Here is a 19,585-nt window from a genome sequence, read left to right as displayed (position 1 = left end):
TCAATCAATAAGTAGTTTATAAGCCATATGCTTTTCCCCCAGCGGTTTCCGTTTCCCTCATCATTACATGAAGTAAAATAATAATTCCACTAGGGACTGGCAGATGTTAAAGAAAAGTCAAATGACAATGCAACAGGGATTCACTTACGATCTTAATTTCTTAATATTTTTATGACTTGTCTCATAATTTTTTTTTTTTTAAAGATTTTATTTATTTATGTGACAGAGAGACAGCCAGCGAGAGAGGGAACACAGCAGGGGGAGTGGGAGAGGAAGAAGCAGGCTCATAGCAGAGGAGCCCGATGTGGGACTCGATCCCGGAACGCCGGGATCACGCCCTGAGCCGAAGGCAGACGCTTTAACGACTGTGCTACCCAGGCGCCCCTGACTTGTCTCATAATTGTAACAGTGAATTTATATCCCTACACAACAATCTTCACAACAAAAACAAGAAAGTCAACTAAATTAGGAATTTGGAATTTTCGACTGTTAAATTGTAAAAGAAAATACTTGTTTTTAAAAATATAATCTGAAACACCTTTCTTAGTCACTTTACAAACTCAGGCATAATCTAAAACTGGGCATGTGGTTCTCTAGTCAGTTCTCTTCTGAAGGGCTCTATCTTTTGCTTTGTGGAATAAACATTATGTTTTATTACCTAAACTGCTCTCATTACCATCATCTCTTACCTAGCACAGGTGGACTATTCCACTACCCAGAAAAACTCTAGCTCAGATAAAATTCCATGACAAACTTCTCTCCTAGACTTGGGCTCCTCATATTTGCTGGAAATTTTCATAACTACTCCATACCTTCATAATTCTCATCAAGAACCTGATGTAACCCACACAGCCTGCACTCTCAGTAGTTTTTCTGACTTCTTACTTAGGTTAGGGTTAGGGTTAGGGTTAGGGTTAGGGTTAGGGTTAGGGTTAGGGTTAGGGTTAGAAAAATGAGGTCATCACATATGAACTGTCCACACCTGTGACTATCATTCCTTTCCTTGCAGCACTAGGACCTGCAACAACCTCATCTCTATAAGATCCTCTCTTTCGGATATAATCACCATGGTCAATTTTCTCCCCAAACTCATTAAAAGGACAACTCTCCTTTAGTTCTGAATCTCTTTCCAATTGCAGCTCTCTTTTTCCTATTCGACTAAGATTCTAGGCTTGCAACTCAAATGCAAGTTCTCCTCCAAAGAGGGAGATCCCAGTATTTTGTCTTTCATAGGACCCTTTTCAGTTTTTAACATAATAGATCTTTCTTAACTAGTATATCTAAAAATAGTGCTCTATCCTTTTATTTTTCTTTAGTTCTTATTACTTCTTCATATTATATCATATATTTATTTGTTAATTTGTTAACATCTATCTCTCCTTTCTAATAAGCCACTTGGTATCATTTTTTAAAATATCTCTATCCTTATCCCATAGAATAATGACCAAATACAGCAATCTCATTAAATATTAAATGAATATCTAAACCTATATAATCATTACTTTTCCTTAACTTAGAAAATTGGTGGGGCAACTGCTGGGGGCTCTCCCAAAATTCACTCTCCCCTCTTCCTAATCTTCTCCCAAGAAGAAAATACATTTTCTAGCTTTTCTCATATCCCCTGGTAGCCGTATGACTAATTTAAATGAGTAGAATAGAGCAGAAATATCATACATAATTTCTAGGCCATCTTCAACTTAAAGACAGACTGTTATTCCTGAATTGTGGCTCTTTTCTTCTCCCTGTTGTGAGCTCATCTATGTCCGCAAACCAACCATAGTAACAAGGCAGAAGAAACCTTGGATCTTCAACGATCTTGAAGAACAGAATGATTCCACTAGCATAAACTAGCATCTAATATGAGAGAGATAAATTTCTGTTTTATTCAAGGGACTTTAGTTTGAAATTATTTTTCTTATAACTACTAAGCCTTTAACACTCTTGGCTTCCATAATTCTCTCTGCCATTGCTCTGAGCATTCTTTCTGTATCTTTTGAACTCCTCTCTTCCTTCATCCACTCTTTAAATATTGATTTTATCAAGTGTTCTTTTCTAGCCAACTACTCTTCTTTTTTCCGAGTTTTATTGAGCTGTAATTGACATATAACATTGTATAAGTTTAAGGTGTACAACATAATAATTTGATATATGTATATGTTGTGAAATGATTACCACAATAAACTTAGTTAACATCCATTACCTCACACACTATTTTTTTCTTATAATCAAAACTTTGAAGATTTACTTTCTTAGCAACTTTCGAATAAAAAATAGAGCATAATTAACTATAGGCAACATGCTGTATACTACATCCCCAGAACTTACTTATCTCTAGCTGGAATTTTATACCTTCTGACCACCTTCATCCATTTCCTCTTTCCATCCCGCCCCTCTGGCAACCACCAATCTGTTCTGTATTTCTACAAGTTCAATTGTTTTAGATTCCATACAAGTGAGATTATATAGTATTTGTCTTTCTCTGTCTTATTTCACTTAGAATAATGTCCTCAAGTTTCATCCATTGTTGTAAATGTCAGGATTCCCTTCTTTTTTTATGACTGAATAATCAACTACTGTATTAATTTAATCTACTGATTCTTGAATTTTTTTCATCAATGACAAATTGGGGAATACACACAAACACACACACACACATACACTCATACATACATATTGGATATAAACATTGGCCGTTTGTAGACGACCTGAAACCTATTTTTGGTGGTAAAATTGAGACCACACATATCTCATAACACAGCAATTCCACTTTTGGATATATCCCTAAGAAATATTCAACATATATTCACAAGTGGATATATACCACAATGTTCTGTGCAACATTGTTTGAAATAGCAAACACTTGGGAAGAACTTAAATGCCTCTTAAATGTACAGTGAGCATGATCTTAGTGTTCTATTCATATACACTTGGCTCTCACGTTGTCCTTACACACAGAGGGTGTTTCACTGCAAGCACCTGCCATTCCATGCCTGAAGGTGTTCTTGAGCCAAGAATATGATTGGGTTGCTAGGTAAGCTGGAATTCTAGAGCTGATGGCTGTGGGAGTAAACCTCAACCGGTGCCAGACAAGAGTTTTGTATGCATACATACCCCAACTTCCTTGTCCTTGATGGATAAACTCCAGAGCGGCTTTCAGTGTGAGTCATATGGTAAGAAATGTGTAGATGAAATTGGAGAAATGGTTAAAAATAGAAATACCTAGAAATCAAATCAGTATTTCATAAAGCTTAAATGTGTGGGGAGAGAGAAGTATAAGAAAGGTGAAGTTTCATGTCCTGATTCTGTTTTGGTCAATCAGGTAGATGGCAGACTGAGATCAAAAAGGTTTCTGGCAGGCAGATGATGGTTTGCATTTGGACATGTTGCATATGAAGCTCCTGTGGCTAACTGGATCTACTGGTTTAAAGTTTGGGAGAGAGAAACAGGCTAGGGGTTAGTTAATAATGGTATGTGAAGTCATGGTGATGAATGAGATGAACAAAGGAGAGAGGACAGTGAGAGAAGAAAAAGGCAGTCCAGGAAGGAGCACTGAAACTCATGAATATTTAAGGAATGTGCAGAAGATGTTTCTACAAATAGAAATGAAAGGGAAGCTAACATGGTGGAGGGAAGCCAGTGGTAAGAAAGGAAAATGAAACGCTTATTTCGTAAATGTTCTACTCAAGGACATACTGGCAATAGCTTCTTAGAAACACGTCTCTTCCTCTGTTTTCAAACTCAAAGACTAATTCCAAGCTGCTGCTGCTTCATCTCCAGCCTCATCACTCTTCATCTTTTAAAACCTTTTGGTTTTCAGAAACTCATTTCCTACCCAGCCAAATATACGCTCTGCTGATACTAGAGATTTGAATCCTGGTCTCTCAAAACGCTGGTCTGTCAAAGTCTATTTTACACTTCTACTGCCACTTAGCCACTATGTAATTGGTAGCATCTGGTTTTGTTTGGGTTTTGGTTACTTTTCTCCCGCCGCTACAATTTGCACGTTTGATCTGGTTAAGCACAGAACTAACTGCTGTCCATACATTAGCTAATTCAATGCTTAGGACAGCCCTATGGGATAAGCATTGCTATCAATATTTTTGATGGAAAAAAGATGGAGACTTTTAAGGCATTAAAGACTTGGCCTAGGGGAACGGAGTTAATAAGTGAGTTAGAATTTGAACCCACATTTTCTGGTTCCAAAGCCCCTGACTTGGGAAACCTGTGAAGGTGGCATTGCAAGAATATGGTTTGAGTTCCCTGCCTTGGCTTCCAACATATAACAAGAATAGATAAAATATTAACTGAGATCATGCAAAAGTTATACCAAATATATTAAAAACAAGGTAATATGAGAGATAGAATGGAAACAGAAACAGAAAGCTGCAGTGTACCAGCTGGTTTGGCGAACGAAAGGCAAACATTTCCCTATACCTCTGAGGTACTGGGATGCTGCGCTTACCCCACAGGGAGTGAATCAGCGCCAGGTTTACTGATTGAAACCTGAGTAGAAGGTAACAGGGAGCTGAAAAATGGGTTACACCCCTGGAGCCATAGTTGACACACGGCTGCTTATGTAGGGAGGCCAGAGGCAGCAGCCATAATCTGGCAATCAGCACCTGGGACAAAGTGCTGTTTGACTCCGTGATTTAGGACTATAGTATTCCCATTATCAGAGATTCTGAGTTGGGGGTGAGGAGGGTGTAGGGCCAGCTCTATGATCATAAGACTGGGTGGGGCTAGCAAAGAGAGAGAGAGAGAATTATTAAAAATCCTTTCACTCAAGTTGAGCCTGAAAACCAAAATTCCAAGACAAATGAAATCACACACACACACACACACACACACACACACACACACACACACACACATCAGGGGGAAAAAGCAGACAATAAAGTAATTCCAGAAGACACAAAAATAAAAGATCAATTTCAGAATTTAAAAATAAGCATGTTAGTATCCCTGAAGGGACAAAGTGAGAAACAGCATCAATATAATTTACAAGAAAATAAGTAGAGATGGAATAATAAAAGTGCCTATGAGCAAAGAACCCATTAAAATTTCCAGGAAAAAACTATATAGTCAAAAATATTCTAATGGACATAGTCAAAACAAAAATTAGTAAGTTGGAAGATACCTCTGGGTAATTCACCAAAAATGCAACAGAGAAAGGTATATAAAATAATGTGAAAGAGAATTTAAGAATATGCATGACATATTGTGAAGCTTCTACATATATCTACCAGGACATTCCAGAAAGAGAGATTAGAACAAATGGTACAAGAAGCAACACTTGAAAAGAGCATTCTGGAGATTCCACAATTAAGAAAGATGTGAGTCCTAAGATCAAAGTGTCCAGAAAGATGAACAACCACTATGCTCTCTTCCCTGTAAGAAGAGTAATAAAAGCCATACTGCCACTCCCTAGGAAAGTCTTTGGAGGACTCATCATTTGTCAGAGATGGTCGAATCCAATCCTATAGATTCTGCTGTGTATTTTGATAGAATAAATCATCTTTCAAAACAAACTGATGAATGTAATTGAAATGAGAACAGAGCAAGTTTATATTCATCCTCACTGAAATAGATGTCTGCTGCTTTAAGGGTGCAGAAAACCCCTGAAATGTAGTGACTCTGAGAATTAAGGAACTAAGTCCAAAAGTGTCATAACCATAACATATGTCCAGGCCACTCAATCCCCTCTCTGTGCACTCGTCAGTGCAAAGGCAAACACACACACACACACACACACACACACACACACACACTCCAATCTGGTGTAATATAGCAGTACAGGGGGAAACACAGTGAACTGCCAATATGTTTTATATATAAATAAGAGAGAGAACCATATATTAATTTGTGAACATATTTGCATTATTTTCTATTAATCTAATCATAATTCGAACTTTTGTGGAAAGTTAGCTTTATATAAGAAAACATAGACCTTCTTAAAATCATGGTCTAAAAATAATGCTAAGGTTGATTTCAGTTTTTAAAAGATTCCTTCACTTCAGTAACCAATCACTAAGCAAATGTGAACAGAAAAGATGGAAGATAGTAGTTTAAGATTAAAAATGTTAGGAAAACTACACAGATATTTCGAACTTGTTTTTATCACGATTGTGTACGTCCATTAAAAGGATCCCCATTCTTTTGCAGCCCCTACCCAACACATAGTGACTTCCTGAGTTGTGGTTAGACTTTATAACTGAGGAAAATAATGAAGTTCCCTTTAATTCTTGGTCTCTGGATTGGTTTGGAGGAAATAGGTAAGGAGATAAACACTTTTTGTATTTTTTTTTAATTTCTTTTTTCTTTTTTTTTTTACAAAAATTGATACCAAAAGGAGAAATTTTCAAAAGGTTAATCTCTTTGCAAAGCCTTCCAGAAATCCTTAGCTATATTTAATTTTACTAACTGAGACATATTAAAGGAAAAACCCAAACAATTTACATCTCCTTTCTTGACTATTTATATCAAGATCATAACAAAAGACCTTATTAAAAACACTTTGGTTTTGACGAGAACATAATTTTTAAACCTCAAAATATTCATGCCAACAAAAACTTCAACATTTTCTCTCAAAAACGGTCTTTACTTTTTTGCAGCCACTAATGAACATCTAGGAACGGTGTACATGAGCAAAAGAATGGATGTAACAGGTGACAAACATAATGAACTTGTTCTCTTAGAAAAGGATGTGTCAGTCACATTTTGCAATTGTTGAAAGAAGCTTATATCAAATCATAGGAACAGGTAAAAACACAATTATCCTTTTATACATAAACTACGTACCCTTTATATGTAGTTTTTGTATTCAAGTCAAGACTATGACTTGGTTTTGCCACAGTTGATAGTTTTCCATAAATCTTTGGAAAAGAAGGGCTAAGTAATGCTTCAAAATTGCCCTATAAGCGAAAACACATTCATTCTTCTTTAAAAGCTTTCCTTCCTTTATTGTAAAGTTTTATAGCCCCACAATTACTCTAATATATTTCTTCCATTTATTAATTTACCTTAGCAAACAAGCTATAAATCTCAAAATATAAAGTTTATTTTATTTTTAAAATGATTATTCAAAGTTTGTATCATAGAGCTGTTCTTTAAAAAGTTTAAATGAATGTGAAACACGATAACAACACAGACCTCTGTATTTTATCAGATCAGGAGTGTGGAAGACACATTTTTCACTTCATTCATTTGGTAATATCTACTGCGGTCACCTTGTTAATAAAGCTGCTTTTTAAACAAAGTCAACAACAGCAATGAGATTCTGGCACTTATTAAAGTTGTAATACTGAATTTGCAGTTTTTGCAGAAGAATCTCTTCCATAACATTTCTAGGAATACTTTCTAAAGGCTTTGATTAAAAAAAAAAAAAAAAAAAAAAGAACAAGAAGCACATTTCAAATAGGATTATAAGTATGGCTAAACTAGAAATTAAGCACCATTTACTTCTGAGGTATTTTTTTCCAGGAAAAGCAAGCCAACTCACTTCCAACATATTTGCACTGAAATAAGAACGACTCAGTATTGTTTCAAGATAATTAAAATTCAAAAAACAAAACAAAACAAAACAAAACAACTGTGTCCAAAGTTTCTACAGTGAAATGTGAGCAAACAAGACAAAAAGAAACAAAAGAAGTTTGCATGCTGCTTCTCAAAAGAAGTTTAAACAGTCCTTGGCCGGGAATAACACACATAAACCATAAGAAGACAACTGCTGGAGTCAAAACACTTACTTTTTAATATGTAAAGATGCCCTTTTTTTCCTATTTTTGGTTAAAAATGAGAGGACACCCCAGTGAGTCTTGCTGGCAGTCAGATAACGCCCAGGCCCTGACCCTTTAACTGGGAGGAATTCTCACACAAAGCTCTTTTCATACAGTCTGTGTTATATATTCCTGAGATAAGGCGGCAGAACGTGAAGCCGTGGAAAAGGGACATAAAGTTGGACTAAATGAAATGTTTACATATATTCTGTCACACCGTTGTTCCCTCATTACCTATTCCACAGATGATTTGCCTAAAACAATATTTATTCAGGTTGAAGAGAAGCATGATTGAAACAAAAGGACAGTTTTAAGAGAAAGGACACGCGAGACAATACAAATATTGTATTTCTCGGTTAGTACTGCCAAGTTTAATGTGAAATCAAGCAGAAACAAAACCACATCACCTCAGCGCTTAAAAGAAAGGATCCTGCTATAATTTCCCTCAAAGCACAATAGATCTCTTTACTTGTCTCACAACACAGAAAGTATATTTTAAATAATATCTTAAATCTGCACTCACCATGCGAAAGCAACAGTTGCGTAGCGTAAAAGTGTGCTATTTTCTGCCCCTGTTCCATTTCTGTTTTGCCTATAGTTGTCCAACACCCAACAGCCCAGAGCTGCCACCCAGAGGCCCCTTCCACGAGCCGGCTTATTTGCCTGTCAATGTGAGTCCCAGCTTCTGTATTATGCAGCTGTGCACTTTGCTGAAGTCCTAATATCATCTCCATACGCTGCCCACCGCCTCAAGGAGGTAATTTGTTCTTTCAGTTCAATAAATACTCAAATCACCTTTCGGGTAACTCTCTGGGATCAGGCTTTAAGTTGTTCACCTTCAAATTAAGGAGTTCTTGGGAAGAAGTGGGTGGAGAGAAGCAAGCTCACTACAAGGGAATTCAGAGAGGAATCGGAACGCAGAGAAACTTCCTCTCTTTTTTCCTTCCTTGCTAGCTGAGCTGCGAGTGCCTCTCTCCCAGAACTAAGGAATGTAAGGGGAGGACGCAAAGAGGCCCTGCCAGACAAGCCTTTCTCAATCAATTAGCTTGCAGCCATTACTTGTGACCTTAGGTCACACAGCATAAGTGTGTGGGGTGTGCCTTCGGGGGTCCCAAGGCTACTTATTACAGCTTAGATAACCAAAACTAAGCAGACGCTAAAATCTAGAAATCTTTTTAATAGAAAATATGCCAAAGATAGGAAGGAGACCAAAGGTGAATTCCAAGTGTCTTTTTGCAGAAAGGACAATTTAATTCCGTCAAAGATATTATTTTTTCTATTAAGAAACCCAAAATAATATGTTTAGTCCAGGCTGGATCAGATGGGATTTAGAACAAAGTAGTAAAGTATTTCTTTTATATTAAATTCCAAGCTGGGAATATAGAAATGACAAAACAGCCAAGCTATCATACAGTTACGGGCATCACTTATTCGCTGAGTTCCTAGGTTTTGTTTTAGCTTTTTTTTTAAAAAAATACTGACTTATACCAAACTTCAGAGTTAAACTACTATATAGTAAGTTCTCTCTGCACAAGGAAATCAAAATTATACCACTTTGGGAGACAGGAATAGCTATTTTAAACTCTTCCAAGGTTACATATTATTTTAACGTCATGATTTCTCTCTTCTTATAACTACCTTAATTAGAATTTCATTTGTTCTCTAGTTAAGACAAATGCTTCCACTCTTTAATAAATATCAATAAACGAGAGCTCAAAACAACAGAAAATAAAGCAAACACTGGAAAGGAGCAATCTTTTACAACTACAGGTTTGTTTAAACTTCATACGTTAAGTTTGCATATTTCTCAAAACCCTTAAAAAATAATAGCCACCATCATTATCAATAAGTTAATGACACAGAAATATCAGGGAATTTTATCTCAAATCAAATTCATCCTATTGAATACCACAATTCAATTAAGGAGCACATGCTTTATAGTGATTATATTAGACAACTGCCCCCCACGCACAAAACAGCCATCACTCGAAGATGGATTTGGCACACCCGCATCTTCTCACCCTGTTTACTTGGTGATGCCACAAACCCTCATCTGGTGTTGCACTATACAGGAATCACAAAATTCCAAATGGATGAGAAACAGTATCTCCAGCTCATTAAACTTTATACTTGGTCAACTGAATTGTCTTCAGACTGGACATTGTTTGACTTTAATAAACAAACCAAAAAATCCAAGAATGAATAAGGCAGGTGAAAGAAACAGGATCAGAGAACGCTATATGGGGGATAGGATCATTTTAGAAAACGGTAATAACAGAGAATGTAGTAATTAGAGTGTTAAAATCAGTTATGGCGGGCGGCTAGTGAGGAAATTAGGGGTTTCCACTTTCTCCTATGTACAATAGGAGTCAATGACAGATTTGGAAACAGAGACTGATTGCCTCTAAGTAAGGATAAAAAATAAAATAAGCTAATGCAAAGATTGAATCAATGTGTTATACGGCAGAAACTAGTATGTTATATGGAAATTGTACCTCTATAAAGAAAATCGAATCTCCCCCACAAATTCTTCCCATGTAGTAACAACTTAAAAAAAAATGTTTAATAATAATTATAGTAATGACTTGACAGCTTTCAGTGATTTGGTGGTGACTGTTTTATATTTTGAAAACAAGCATTATTCAAAAGTATTTGGGGCTCCATAGCCAACAAATATATAGAATATAAAGAATTCTAATTACTGCTTGAAAGATACCTCATCTTTAGAAATTTCTTTGACTCAATGCCATCCTGTAATTCTTTTTTTTTTTTTTTTCATCCTGTAATTCTATATTCCATTTTCATTTGTTATACAGAACAAGCTTTGGCTTTTTGCTGCCTTGATTCAAGACTAATAACTAACTCCTAAGAGTCAGTCAACAAAAACACCAGCCTTATGCATCAGAAGTCAACAATCATACACTTCAAGGATCTGGCCTCTTGAGACAGAGTTTCTACATGCACAAAACAGAGGACTTGCAGATAAGTGCAGAAAGGTCACCAATAACCTACTTAAAACACAAAATATACACCAGCATTTGAGAGAACTTTGCTGATGTCACAGTAGATAGCATATTTTTTTTAATGGTCAGTTGTGTAAAACAACCAGAGACATTTCTGAATTACACACACCTTAAGATAATAATCCTCTTTGTCAAAGTGTAGTATCTTACATTGAAAAGATCACTACCAGTATGCTATTGAAAATAAGTTTGTCAACTTGACCTGACTCACTTTCCATCTTCATTTTAGTGGAAGAAGTCTGTTACTCTAGAGGTCGTGGCGATTTAATCAAATGTAGCAGATAGCTTTTGCTAAATTCATCTAAAGTATTTCAATAGTAAGGCGCCTCGGTGGCTCAGTTGGTTAAGGGTCTGCTTTCAGTTCAGGTCATGATCCCAGGGACCTGGGATCGAGTCCCGCATCAGGCTCCTTGCTCAGCAGGGAGCCTGCTTCTCCCTCTGCCTGCTGCTTCCCCTACTTGTGTGTTCACTCGCGCTCTTTCTCTGGCAAATAAATAAATAAAATCTTTAAAAATAAAAAAAAAAAGAATATGACCAAGAACAATTAAAAAAATAAGAGTATTTCAATAGCTCAGGTAACTTTACCACCAAAACCCTGTCATGTGTCAATTAATTAAAAAGCCATTCAAAGTGATAGGCTATAATATTTCTATATTAAGTTATAAAGACATAATTTCTACAGATTACATAATAACAACAAAGAGCCACTTATTATGTGGTGCTGACATTTCTCACAGTAATTTTACTCCGCATCTATGTATTTTTCCCTAATCATCTGCAACGCTTTGGAAGATAGTCACTTGGGATGGAAGAATAGACAAAGCAAAATGAGTCTTGAAAAACACTGCTATCAAACTTCTAGTTTTCAAGACAGCTGATTAGCAGTCTGCCATCATATATTGTTATTAGCACACTTTCTGTAAAAATACCTACAGAGAAAAACACATTTTACAATAATTCTAAAAACTAAGATTAACCAAGGCAATTTCTTTACCATCCCTCTACAGTTAATGTTATTGGACTAAGAAGAAACAACAGGTGGTCTATGTCCATAGACTGACTAATCCTATTCATTTGAAAGTCAAGAAAGTATTTCAACATTTCTTGATTAACTAATACAGATTCAATGGACCCATTCCACTAAAACCTTGGATTGCCATGTTATCACTGGGTGTCAGTAGAAGGTGCTGCTTGTTGAGATACATGAAGTAGTATCCTCATAGTGCCATCTCTTCCTATTCTGTCATTAGTGTCTGAAAACAGGAAGGAAGAGAGAGGACTGGCATGTGACACATTACATCTCCCCAGATAGGTGGGAGCTGGGGTAGGAAGATGGTAGGAAGAAACATGTATTAGAAAGTATAGCTTTTCCTCCTTGTAAAACAGCAAGTTTGGGGACATAGGAGACCACTTCACTTTGGAGAGCAAAGTTAGACTTCACATCTGCTTCCTAGTCTCTAACTGGGAGGTCTACACACCAACCTGTCACCCAGCTGGGGTGACAGGAAGGGTATTTAACCAGCATAAATATGTTTTAACCAGAAAGAAGTGGATGATAAGAAAACAACAGGTGTCATCTGGCTGTAACCATGACATTGGATCTAGATCTAGGCTGATTTATTGTTGAGCAAATACAAAACAATCTAAAGTGAGGGCATATATAAAATACAACACAGAAAATGGGAAAAGAAGATTATCAAAAGGAGAGCAGTAACTGAATGTATCACCTACTAAAATAAGTGAGAAGAGATACTTTTTATTTTATTTTATTATTTTATTTTATATTCTATTTTATTTTTGAAGTAGGCTCCACACCAAGTTTGGAGCCCAAGATAGGGCTTGAACTCACAACCCTGAGATCAAGACCTGAGCTGAGACCAAGAGTCAGATGCTCAACTGACTGAGCTACCCAGGTGCCCCAAGAACAGGCATTTTAAATAGAATCCATGAAGACATGATCCCTGTATTACAAGATAAGAAGGAAGAAATGGCCTAAAAGAAAGTGGAAATACATACTTTTTTTTAAAAAAAGAGAATCATGTGGATAAATAAAAAAAATTGAAGCAAGGATAAGAAATGACACTGAAAAGTCATGAGAGATATGGATGACAAACTTAAAAAAATAGGGAGACAGTTGGAAGTCTATAGCAACAGTGTAGGGGAACTTGGGGGAAGAAATCTTGGAATATTCTACTCCACACATACTTTGTCTAAAATGTCATAAAACATAAGGAAAATCTGAAAGAATACTATGAAAAAGAGAAAATGTCTATAAAAATGCGAAAATCACACAATGCATGTAAACTCTTACACATGATTTTAAAGAAATACTTTAATGAAAAATATAAAGAAGAGACACAGATAATTCAAAGAAATAAAAAATGAAAACTAAACCAACCCTAAGATTTGGTATAAGTTTTTCCTATTATTTGACAATGTTAAAATTAATATTCAAAGTGGTTATTCTATGCTTATGAATGTTTAACTTGGAACAAGCTTTCTGGAAAGGAACTAGTTTATGGGTACCAAAATTCTTACATTTTTTTCCTTTTTATTTATCTATTTACTGAACAAATATTTATTAATCACTTACTATGTGCCAAGAACTATTTGAGGCATTGTTGTGTTTAACAAAATACACTGGATTTCTGGTCTCATTTAACTTAGATTCTAGGATGTGGGAAGAGACAGTAAAATAAACATAACATATTAGGTACAATTGAATATTAAGATGAAAAATCACGCAGGATAAGGAAATAATCAATGATTATGGAGGTGGTGGATATGGCATTATTTTACATAGGTGCTCAGGGAAATGTCTCTCTGGTGTAATATTTGAGCAATAATCTAAACACAGTGTAAGGGTCCAACATGATAAGATATGAGAGAAAACACTTCCAGAGAGGCACCTACCCATGAAAAGGCTCGGAAGTGGGGAATGATTCCCAATAATATTATATCAAGGATATACTGCCTCAAAGATTCTTTCATAGAAAAGTCAAGACTCTTTAGTAAGAAAGTCTTCACTGAGACAGAGCAACATTTTTGTACAGAGCTGTTTATAATTGCTTACAAAATTGAAAATAAGAGTGTATCTATTTATATGATATGGTACTTTCTGTAGTCATTTAAACAAAAAGCAGAATCATACCAATAAACAGAGAACAAACTGATAGTTGCTAGAGGGGAGGGGTGGTGGGAGGGTGGGCCCAATAGGTGAAGGGGAGAGGGAGATGCAGTTATGGAATGAATAAGTCACTGTAATAAAAGGCACAACATAAGGAATACAATCAACGATATTGTAATAGTGATGTAATGGGACAAATGTAAATTATACTGTGGTGAACATAGCGTAATGGATAGACTTGAAACTAATGTAACATTGTTTGTCAACTATGCTGAAATAAAAAAACTAAAAAAATATAAAATAAAATAATTATTTTAAACATTTGTGAGATGTGAACTTCAGGTAAACAAAGGAAGAATAAAACAAACTCCAGATAATACATAATTCAAATTTTGTAAAATTTCTGAATATAGTAAAAGGATCAGGAATTCAAATGTTGATAGCAACTGTCATATTGGGCAGGATCCTGGATTATTTTACTTCTTTATTTTCTTTCTAAGTTATTTATAATTTAACTATGTTTCTTTTATAAAAGAGAAGTATTTATACAACAAAAGCAGAGGCAGGAATTACTATATTCTTAATTCCAGCATTCTCTTGATCATAAATCTGGAAACTTTAAATTTATTTTGGATTATTTACTCTCTCAAATCTAGTCAGTTAGCAGTTGGAATTAATTGAAAAATTTCCCATTCCCTCCCATTTCACTGCTTCTAACTTAGTCCTTAGATCTATAGGAAAAATTTAAAAGTACATGTGAAATCATGTTCATGTATGCACAAAGCCTTTGTTTCCTCCTTTGAGAGCATATGGCAACAGTCATGTCTTTCACTCAATGACAATCGCCCTGCCCTAGCATCTACTACTTTGACCCTTAATTAGATCTTCCCCGACAATCTAAAATAACTCATGTCCGAGACCCTCCCAGTCTGTGTGGTTCCCAGTGGACTGGGGCAGCAGCAGGAAAGCAAGAAAAAAAGTTATTGTGGTTTAGGATATGTGAAGCAAAATGAGTAAGCCAGTAGGGAGTTGAGTGTGGTTGTTTAAAAAGAAAAGAAAAGAGGAAGGAAGGGAGGGGGGAGGGAGGGAAGAGGAAGAAAGGAAAAGAAAATGCCAGAACCCTACATGGGTCATTAATGAAAAGTGAAAGCTGAACAAAGTAATGGAATATAAAAGCAATCTCCTCCTGAGGAAGAAGAGTCCAGGTTGTTCCAAAACACCTAGTTCAACAACTTTTGTTGTTTCAAAAAATATAGAAAGGCAGTCTGGGTGCTGTCACTTAAAGATATTATTAAAACAAAATCCAACAAAGCAAGAGTAAAATATGGAGATCGGAAATGGGAAAAAAAGAAAAAAACGGGAGAGAAAGAGAGCGAGAGAGAACAGAGACAGAGACAGAGAAATCCAGAAAGAGACAGCCAGCCAGCCAAACAGACAGACATAGAGATGAACCGGCACAATCTGAAAAAAATAAATAAATGAATAGAATGGGAGCTCGGAAGGAAACTAAGAACACTGCTCCTGAAGAGGTGATAGGACATGCATGTGTGTAACCAGCTCTGACATATGTTTCTACATCCATATAAGCAGAGGCTTTAGAAGAGAATGTAGAAAATAGTCTAACTGGACTGGAGATGATGGTAGATGTGGTTGAGAGCACTAGAGTGGTTGGGAAGTATGAGTTTGGATCAGACTGAAGGAAATAAAGAACTTTACAAATTACACACACAACAAAGTCACAAATTGGGACAAATTGGGATGGGTTGTGTGTCCTGCATAGTGAGAGGTAACAACTGGGGCCTGATTCCATGGAAATTTACAGAAGGGGCAAGTGTTGAGCTCCTCGGTGGAGGATCTTCTGTGAGGTCAAAGCTGAACTGGAGTCCTTTTATCTGATGTCTTTGATCACACACGGGATACTGAGAAGTCCCCATGTGCCCTCACTGTCAATAGTTTCCATCTAGTTGAGTCACCGTTCTAGCTGTTGGTAGCTAAATCTGCCTGGGCCCCAGAAGCACCCTAGGAAGAGAGAGTGGTAACGAGTTCAATCAAGGAAAAGAGATTAGAAGCATTAGGCACATGTGTGTTAGTACATTAAGGCTCACATATGGCGGCAGAGTTCAGGCAGGAACTCAGAGGAATGTCTCTGAGATAAACCGGGCTCTCACAAGCAGGTAGTGGAGAATGTGCTGTATGCTACAGCTTGAAGAGTATGGAAAGGCCTCCAGCCAAAGTTATCTTTCCCTGTAGCCCACCTTGTGTTCTCCTTCTTCTCCTTGGAGATTTTGGTGCGCCAAATCCATGCAGTATCAAGATGCTAATTCTAATATGGGTGAAATACTCTGTCTGGAAACTCTTACAAAAATGAAATATAGAACACGTGAAAATTATATTGACCATTTTATAATGATTGCCAGGGTTTAGATTAGGATATTTGGGACTATCCAGGGGGAATTCTGGGTCAGAGGATATTGCTAAGAAAGGCAAGCCTACCAGGGTCAAGGGCCTCAAATTCAAGTGAATACTCTATACTGCTGGCTCTAAAACCCATGCTAAACTGCAAAATTCTGATTGCTCATGCTGATATTAAAATTTAGACTATCAAATTAGATAATCTGAAAGAGTTAACCATAGGCAACATACTACTTTCCTGAGCTCTTTAAGCCTGCTCCCAATGATCAAAACTAAACTTCCAATTAGAAGAGCATATGGTGGGTTATTTAACACAAAGACAGAAAAACTTCTGTGATTTCAGTTCAAAAATTTTCAATAAAGACTTGTTTTTCAGATCCTAACTGCTGTTTAATTAGATTGGGGAATTGTTACCATGTTTGTCATTTTTGTCCCCCAATTCTGGGCTAAATTAATTAACTCTGAAGCTTTTAAGGAAAGGAAATTGATTCTAACTATGGCATGTGCTCAAAAAGTTATGTAAATATCTGAGCTAAAGCACTTCGGGATATTATACAGATTACACATTACAAAGTTTATTCTTTTTTTGTTCCCTGGAACAAAGCTCAAGAAGAAATAGTCAAATGTTGCAAGATACTTGTGCAGAGAACTAGGGGGATCTGCTATGAGGTGTTGTTTTTTTCTTAACACTTGTCAAATAAGAGAATATATGGGTGAACTTGAATTCCAATAGAAGCCATACTGTCTTGGCTGTTTCTTTTTAGTGGCTACATGTGTGCTGAACTAATAAATGATGGACTACACAAATGGATAAAGCAATTGGATAGAATTTTTTAGTAAGTACAAATCTATACAAATTTCTCCTAAGAATGTGAAATTGGGATGGTTGTCCTGACAGATAGAAGCTCTGAGTGTATTCTAGAAGGAAGAAAGTATAGGCACTGGACAAAAACTGTCCCAGGCATAAAGGTTGGTAAAAATGTAAAAAACAAAACAAAACAACAACAACAACAAAAAAACACTTAGGGAAAGAAAGAATGAGGAAAATTCACCAGAGGTTTCCACTCACTGATTTCCTCATATGTCACATCCCACTAGAATTTCTACACCAACACTTGCATGCTACTTAGAGCTGACCCAACAGCCAATCTGTTTCTCACATCCATGCCATTTTTTTCAGATTGTCTCTGGTATTTGGAGAGCTTGCTGCCACAATCTGCTTCTCTGACCCTCTTTTTCACATAACTTGTTCCTTCTCTCTTTGAATAATCAGCTATGGTGTCATGTCCTCGACCCACCCCAGACCCAATTTGATTTCTCTCCCCCAGCATCCAATTGCACTCTGTGACTGACATCTTTGTACTTACCATTTCTACTTAATAGTAGAAATTCCATCACTCTGCCAATTTTTTTCATAATTATCTCCTCATTCGATTCTCTTATCTTTGTCCCATTACCTCTGCTTTGACTCAGGTCGTTGTCATCTACTACTCACCTAGACTTGTAGCTGATCTCCCAGCTTTCCCTCATCAGTGTGGTAATCAAATGCTGCCAGTTTTATTCCTAATGGACCATGCCCATTTCCTGCTTAAAGCCCATTTCCCCCCATTTCCAAAATAATAAAAATCTGAACTTCTTATTTCATTTAGCATTATACCTTCTAGGTCCATCCATGTTGTTGCAAATGTCAAGGTCTCACTCTTTTTTATAGCTGAATAATATTTCATTGTGTGTATGTGTATCTTACATCTTCTTTTAAAATACAGTGTTGTATTAGTTTCAAGTGTACAGTGTAATAATTGAACGATTCTATACATTACTCAGTGCTCACCATGATGAATTTAGTTCCCATCTGCCACAAAATAATGTTATTACAATCTTATTGACTACATACCCTATGTTGTACTTTTCACCTTCATGACTTATTTATTTTGCAACTGGAGGTTTGTATCTCTTAGTCCTCTTTATCTATTCTCCCAACGCCCCAGCCTCTACCCTTCCCGCAACCATCAGTTTAAGAATCTGTTTTTTGTCTCTTTTTTCTTTGTTCATTTGTTTCATTTCTTAAATTCTACAGATGAGTGAAATTATATGAATATTTCAATTAAAAATATATAAATTCCTTAACACAAGCAAAAAAATTGTTCATCATAATTTGACTCCAACCTTCGGTTTCATGACCTTACACTCCCGCACTTTTAATCTACATCCCAAGCCTACTGAATATCTTTCCGTGCCAAAACAATTCATGTTCTTTAACGCATGTATGCCCTCCGTAGAGGCAGTTTCTTTCCATAAAATGATTTTTTCCTATTTAATTATTCATAAAAGTCTAATCCCTCCCCTAAGACCCTTCTCAGGTACTACTTCATAAATCCTCTCAGTCTCTGTCAAGAACTATGCACTATATGTCTGGGAGACAACATTTTGCTCATACATTTAATTTAGCACTTACAGTTTTGTATTTTAGTTGTTGATTTTTATTTCTGTTTTTGGGTTAATGTTTTACACTAAACAAATGTTACTTTTGTTTCTTTTCTTTATAAATAGTGCATTCATGGAGGGCAGTAAAACAGCTTTATCATTTCTATATTCTCAAAGCTTACCACAATGCCTAACACTAAGTAAATAATCAATAGATTATTGGAAAAGGAAAGGAAAAAAGAAAATGGAAAGAAAAGGGAGGGAAGTAAGTCAAGATCTGTTTGACAGGAGATACTATATAATAAGAAGGGGAGAAAAATAAACGAAGACATTGTTAAAATTCCATATCTGGGAAAGCTCCAATGCTTCTGAAAGTGAGCATCCTAATTATGGGATATAAAATTATGAGAAATAAAACTATCCTAAATCAAAGATTTAAATGATTCCAGTTTCGAGAAGGTAAAATAAATATCTTTCTCTCTCTTCCTCCTTTTATTTTATTTATTTATTTTTTAAAGATTTTATTTATTTATGTGACAGAGAGACAGCCAGCCAGAGAGGGAACACAGCAGGGGAGTGGGAGAGGAAGAAGCAGGCTCATAGCGGAGGAGCCCGATGTGGGACTCGATCCCGGAACGCCGGGATCACTCCCTGAGCTGAAGGCAGACGCTTAAGGACTGCACTACGCAGGCGCCCCCTCTTCCTCCTTTTAAAAATTATCACAAAGTATAAGGAGAAAAAGAAACTCTAATACAAACAACATGTGTCTTGTGACTGTTGTAACAAATTCCTACAAACTTGGTGTCTTAAAACAACAGAAATTC

The 19,585-nt window shown here is 36.3% G+C and overlaps 1 long non-coding RNA gene across 1 annotated transcript in view; it reads right to left on the bottom strand.

Moving 5' to 3' along the window:
* Window positions 1-9,023, bottom strand: part of LOC125281477 (uncharacterized) — a 438,012-nt gene extending 428,989 nt beyond the window's left edge. Inside the window, exon 1 of the long non-coding RNA XR_008957336.1 lies at window positions 8,299-9,023. This is a non-coding gene — a long non-coding RNA (uncharacterized LOC125281477). The remainder of the gene's footprint in view (window positions 1-8,298) is intronic.
* Window positions 9,024-19,585: the final 10,562 nt, after the last annotated feature.

The sequence above is a fragment of the Ursus arctos genome, unplaced genomic scaffold (assembly GCF_023065955.2).
Source record: "Ursus arctos isolate Adak ecotype North America unplaced genomic scaffold, UrsArc2.0 scaffold_4, whole genome shotgun sequence".
NCBI classification, from domain to species: Eukaryota; Metazoa; Chordata; class Mammalia; order Carnivora; family Ursidae; genus Ursus; species Ursus arctos.
This window is presented reverse-complemented; position numbering and strand designations above follow the sequence as displayed.